A 6,639-nucleotide genomic window follows, 5' to 3' on the forward strand; every position below is an offset into this window, starting at 1 on the left:
TTGCAGCAGAGACTGACGAGGGATAGCGGGACTCCGGGTAGATATGGGGGAGGGGGCGATCAGGACAGAAATAAGAGGGGAAGCATGGTTGGGTTACTGGCGCTGGGAAAGGCAGTAACTATAGGCAGGCATGGATGGGGACAGGAAGGACTCTGTGCAGAGATAAAGTGGAGGGGAGTAGCAGGGTCCGGCTCCAGACGAGGAGGGGGAATTAAGGGGGGAGGCACAGGCGAGCTGCAGGTTGGAGACAGGGGCTCTAATCAAGGGTGGGGGGCGCACCCCTGGATCCAGACTTAGATAGGGAGAGACTCGAGACAGCTATGGGGATAGGTGTGGGTAAGGACTGGCGGCGGGGGCGAGGGGCTTTGGCAGAGATGGGTAAGGAGGAGGGGGACAGAAAAGGGACTCACCAGAGATGAAGGGGACCTCGGCCCCAGGCTTGTTAGTTCCCAGAGAGACGAGAGTGGGTAAATAGACGCTGAACGAACTCAGTTGGGGCGGGGGAGAATTCAGCAGAGGTGGGTTGGGGGAGCGCCCCCAGTCCGGGCCGGTGCGGAAATCGGGACCGCGACAGGAGGGCTCGGTGCGGGGCCGGGTCGGGGTCTGGGGCCGAGCACTCACCTGGACGCCGTCAGAAGCAGGAGCGGGGGCCGGCGCTGGCGGAGGCGGCCACGGGGCGCAAGTTTGCCATCCCTAAGGCGGGGGCTTGGCGGGGCGCGGGGCAGCTCGCTGCAGCCGCGCGGAGGGCCGAGGCTCCCGCTCCGCGGAGCGGCGGGTGCAGAAAAGGCGCCGCGGAGCAGCGCGGGGCGGGCGGGCGCCGGGCCGGGCGAGGGCTCCTGCCGCCGCCTCCTCGCCACGCCGCCCCCCACCCCCCCGCTCCCCACTCCCCCGCCCAGAGCACCGCCCGCGCTGCGCGCCGCCTCCTATTCGCGGGCGGCGGCCGCAGCCCCGGGCTCTGCAAACCGGCGCCGCATCCTCCTCGGTCTCCGAGCGCTGCTGCCGCTGCCGCTGCCGCCGCCGAACCGGCTTCCTCCGGCCGCTCCGGCCGGTGCCCGCAGCGCGCGCGGGGCCGAGTGACGGCCGAGATGGGACGCGGCGCCTGCGCCGGTCGGGCCCGGGAGGAGGCGCGCGCCGGGCTGGGCGCGAGGAGCCGCCGGAGAAGGGGCGGGGGGGGGGGGGGGGGGGCGACGCGCGCCGCCTCCTGTTAAAGGGGGAACAGCTCCAGCCGAGCCAAGCGCACCCTCCCCCTCCCCGCCCTGGGCCCCAGGCGCCGGCGCGGGAGAAGCCCCGGGTAAGACCCCGCCCCGCCCTCGGCCTCCTGGACCGCAGGCTGAGGCGATCCGCGACACCCCTCCAGCGATATCCCAGGCGTAAGGCATCTCGCGCAGCCAGGGTCTCGGGGCCCTGAGGGCTGAAACATTTGCCCCCCCTCCCCCATGTGCACTGCAGATTGCATATCCCAGTGCATGCAGGTGCCAGCCGTGTGAGCTGAACTTTGCATATGTTTATGCATACAGGTGCCCTAGGCGTGCACTGCAATGTTGCCTGACTGTGCACGCAACTGCCTCACACATGCACAGTGCGTTAACTTGTGTTCAGGTCCTGAATGCATGTTGCTTGTTCCTGTGGGTAGGGATGCTATATATGTGCAAGCTTACAAGTGCCACACGTGTGCTGAATGCTGTGCGTCACTTGTATGTAGGAACCACATATGTACACTGCAGTGTGGTATGTTTGGTGCATACTCTGGTGTCGGCTCGGCAATGTTGCATGTCCCTAGGCACGGGTATGCTACACGTGTGCAGCGTGTTACATGTTTTCCTGAGCGCCTGTCTATTCCCTCAAGTGCCTTTCCCTGTGCCAGGGGCGCCCCCATGTTGCATATGTTTGTGTAGAGGCAGCAGAAACCTACAGACCCGCCCCCTCCCCATCCCGGCAGTGCGCCCAGGAACAGTTGGTTGGGGCCAGAGCCCACATGGTAAAGGCGGTACTCAGGGAGATGCCCATGGCTCAGGACCCTGGTCCGGTGGTTTGTGGCCTGGGCATGTTGCCACCGGTAAGGTGGGCAGACCAGGGACACACCACTTCCGCCAAAGACAAGTAGGTTAATCCCACGGCTCTGGTCAGAGGAGTAGCCAGCAGGGGGCAGCTTTGCAATGAGGGTGGGACGGTTTCAGGGACTCTACTTTTTGAAGGTTCTCTGGCCAGGAGGGGGCCAAACCTAGAGAGCAAGGAAGTCCCCAGTCCACCCAATCCCAACCCCACCTCTCCACTGAAGCCCCTTGAGTTGCGCCTCCCGGGAGATGGAGCAGGATAAGACCACCTCTCCCCAGGGGCAGTACCAGAGAAAAAGCCCCCATTCCCTCCCTCTGTCTCTCACCTCACCTCCAGCAGTCTCAGTGACATTTGTTGTGAGTGATTGTGAGAGATTATCCACTTTAATGGAAGGAGGTAATAAGGAGTGATGAAGGAATCTCACCCATCACCTTAAGGGAATTTATGAGGCTGGATGAGGCAGGGAGGAGGGCTGGCACTTTTCCTTTCCCAGCAGGAGCCCAAGGAGGCCTGTGCCTTGGGCCTAGCACTGGCAGGCAGGGTCCTGGGTTCTTTCTGGGCACCCTCAGGCACACCCCGGGTCTCTGGGTTCGGAGGTTCAGCCGCTGCTGGGAAAGCCAAGCCAGGCGAGCCTTGCCGTCTGCATGGTGTGTTGAGAGCCACCCCAAGGACAGTGGGAGATCCCAGGCCTCCTTACTCGGGCGCTGGGAGGGGCAGTGGGGTTGCTGGGGTTGAGGTCCTAAGGAGGTGGGCAAAGGTGAGGAGAGTGGTCAGGACATGGGATACCCGCAAGGATGTAAGGACAGGCCCTCAGAAGTCTCCAGGACCCTGTCCTTCACAGCTCCAGCCCCTTCCACTCCTACAGGGAGCCTGCCTTCCTCTGTGTGAATATTCATGACATTAGCATACTAGAGACCCAGAGCCCAGAGAAAGCCGGGCAGGTCTCTTGCAGATGTGATGCAGCTGGATCCCTGAGGCTTTCCCCCTCCCCTCAGGATCCAGCTGGGTTCAGGGTAATGGGAGGGCTGGCTCCGGAGAGATGGCAGGGTTTTGTCTGTTTCTCTGTGCTTTGGAAGCCCTCAGAGTTCTCGACCCCATTCTTTCAGCCACAAAAACGTATGCCCTAGGAAAAACAGGTGGTCAGACAGAGTGAGGGACTGACAGAGATGGTACCCCATACCTGGGGGCTCATCGGGGCAGGGTGGGGAGATCAGTAAGGCAGGAGGGGCTGTGGGAGCTGGGTGGAGAGAGCTGGACCTCCCAGGGGTTGTGCAGGAGCAGGCTAGATTAGGTCAAACCTCTGGAAGGCTCTCCCCCGAGGTGCCTCCCTGCACTGGGGCTTCCCCACCTCCTTTCCCATGAGCCCCTGCCCTTCTAGACTCACTCTGGTGATAATGCCGCCCGAGAGAACTTGGAGTAATTACAAATCGTTTCCATATTCAAATCCAGGTGGTTGAAGAGAAATTACTTCTCCGACAGCCCTGGCAGGGGGTGGGAAGAGCAAGCCATAGCCCCAGGAGGGCCTCCAGGGAGCCTGGGGCAAAACCTGGGCAAGGTAAGGGGCACCGGCCAGAGCCTGAGCAGAGAGCTTGTGCAGAGTGAAGAAACAGCTCCCAGCAGCTCCCCACCACACAGACTGGACAATGACAATGACTCCAGCTCTTTATCCCCACTGGGTCCCCTTCTGGGACCTCTGGATGGCGGGGACCAGTCCCACAAGGGCAACTAGAAGTCAGGCTGTCCGCTTGCTCTCATGCTGCCGTGCCAGGGCACCTCGAGAAAATCCCTTCAGCTTCCTGAGCCGGTTTCCGTATCTGCGAAGTGGTATAAACGATCTCACCTGCACTCCAGTAAGATAAAGATACGGATTAGCAAGAGTTATGCCCCTGAAAAGGGCCTTTTAAAAATAATTGTTTGATTACCAATTAATTTCTATTTTTGTTAACAGTAACCACCACCAGTAGCCCAGTCGGGAGGCAGCCCAGCCCTTAGTGGGGCAGCGCAGGAGAAGATGGCGGGTCGAGGAGGGGAGCAACCCCAGCCTTGCCCGTCTGGCCTCAGCTCTGCCTCTCGCTGGGCCAGCCACCGCTATGCTTCATTGCCCTTTAAACAGATGAGAAAATCTTCTTCCCTTCGCAATGATTTATTTGGCCCAGAGCCTGGGCAGGTTTCCTTCCAGCCGGTGGGACCTAGGAGCACCCCTCCCTCAGCCCCTGCCCTCCATGGCCACCCAGCCAGGCACCTACAGCAACCCAAAGCTCTGGGTACCAAGGTCTCCCTCCAGATCCCCACCCCCACTGCAGACACCTATCAGGAGATCATAACATGGCCCCAAAGACGCCCAAATCCATGTGACCGTCTTCTACCAGGGTCTGCCCCAGAGCTCAGTGCTCTGGCTGCCAGGGCGGGATACACTGGAAAAGATGGACTGGTGGGCCCTCTCTGCCTGCAGGAAGTCCTGCGTGTCTAGCTTCCTGCTGCAGATGCCAAATGGGTTAGGAACCTGGGGCAACCCAGGCTGGATGTTTGTCATTTTCTTGGTGCTATAAATTAGGGAGAAAAGGGAGGATTAGTTGCTTCCTAGCTAAGTCTTCCCAGAAGGGCAATGCCTGGTTTGTGTACAGCCCTCAGGGCAGTGCCTGCATTCTCCGGCCCCTGGGGCAGAGGATAGAGAACTTTAGGGTCCTGGGTGATTTTTACATACATGTCTTATACTGGAGGATGTGCACAAGACACAAGATGCCTGCACTCATTCATTCAACAAATATCTATTAAACGTTTACTGTGTTCTAGGCACCAGGGTACAGACCATCAGCAAGTCCCACGGCTTCTACCTCCCAGAATATCCCAAATCTATTAAACGTTTACTATGTTCTAGGCACCAGGGTACAGACCATCAGCGAGTCCCACGGCTTCTACCTCCCAGAATATCCCAAATCTATTAAACGTTTACTGTGTTCTAGGCACCAGGATACAGACCATCAGCAAGTCCCACGGCTTCTACCTCCCAGAATATCCCAAATCTATTAAACGTTTACTATGTTCTAGGCACCAGGGTACAGACCATCAGCAAGTCCCACGGCTTCTACCTCCCAGAATATCCCAAATCTATTAAACGTTTACTATGTTCTAGGCACCAGGATACAGACCATCAGCAAGTCCCACGGCTTCTACCTCCCAGAATATCCCAAATCTATTAAACGTTTACTGTGTTCTAGGCACCAGGATACAGACCATCAGCAAGTCCCACGGCTTCTACCTCCCAGAATATCCCAAATCTATTAAACGTTTACTGTGTTCTAGGCACCAGGATACAGACCATCAGCAAGTCCCACGGCTTCTACCTCCCAGAATATCCCAAATCTATTAAACGTTTACTATGTTCTAGGCACCAGGATACAGACCATCAGCAAGTCCCACGGCTTCTACCTCCCAGAATATCCCAAATCTATTAAACGTTTACTATGTTCTAGGCACCAGGGTACAGACCATCAGCAAGTCCCACGGCTTCTACCTCCCAGAATATCCCAAACCTATTCACTCTTCACATCCCCACTGCCAACACCAGGATCCAAGCCACCGACATCTGGTGCCCGAACTCTCCCTTATTTAATCTCCGGGTTCCCACTTCTACTTCTCCATCCCAACCCATTCTTTGGAGCCCACTGAGCCATCTTTTTAACATGTAAATTGGAGCACCCCTTCTTAAGGCCTCCAATGGCTTCCCACTGCATTTAACACCATGACCTTCCAGGCCCTGCATGACCAGGCCCTTACCAACCTCTCCAGGGCCATTACCCCACCCACACTATGCTCAAGTAGCACAGGTCTCCTTGCTGTTCTTGTAAGACTCCAAACCCTCCTCCTCCCAGCACTTTGCATGGCTGACTCCTTCTCAGCAGGAAGATCTCAGTTCCAATATCGCCTCCTCCTGCAGGCCTCCCTGATGACACTTCTAAAGCAGCTTCCCCCCTCCCCGCCCCACATGCACCGCTCCAGTCGCTCCATCCCATTGCCTTGTTGTATTTTCTTCCTAGCACACATTACTCTGAAAATATGTTGTCTATTTACACCCATGTCATCTGTTTCCCCCACTGGACCATGAGTTCTATAAAGGCAAGGACCTTGTCCATCCATCCACCATTGGGTCCCCTGGCACAAAGCACGATGCCAAGTACACGGTAGGTGCTCAGCAAATGTTGAGGGAGTGTATGGTGAAAGGACAAGCACAGACCCTGCCCTCAAAGAGCTTCCAGTCTGCAATCTTCGATCAATGTTTGTCCAATAAAATTGTGTTTTACAGTTTCCCACGTGATGAACTGGAAAGAGTTCAGGCCCTGGGATCACACAGATCTGGACTCCTGCTTCTGTTCCTCACTGGTTGTGTGACCTTGGACAAGTCACTTATGCTCTCCAAGCCTCAGTTTTCTCTTCTGTAAAATGGAAGTAATGATCCCAACCTAACAGAGCTGATGTGAGTCACATGAGACGATAAAGATGAAGTGCCTCACGCAGTGTCAGACACAGGGAGGTGTCATCTGCATGAATGTGGGCCCCTTTCAGACTTACTCAGGGCTGCAGGCT

The sequence above is a fragment of the Phocoena phocoena genome, chromosome 1 (assembly GCF_963924675.1).
Source record: "Phocoena phocoena chromosome 1, mPhoPho1.1, whole genome shotgun sequence".
Lineage (NCBI taxonomy): Eukaryota > Metazoa > Chordata > Mammalia > Artiodactyla > Phocoenidae > Phocoena > Phocoena phocoena.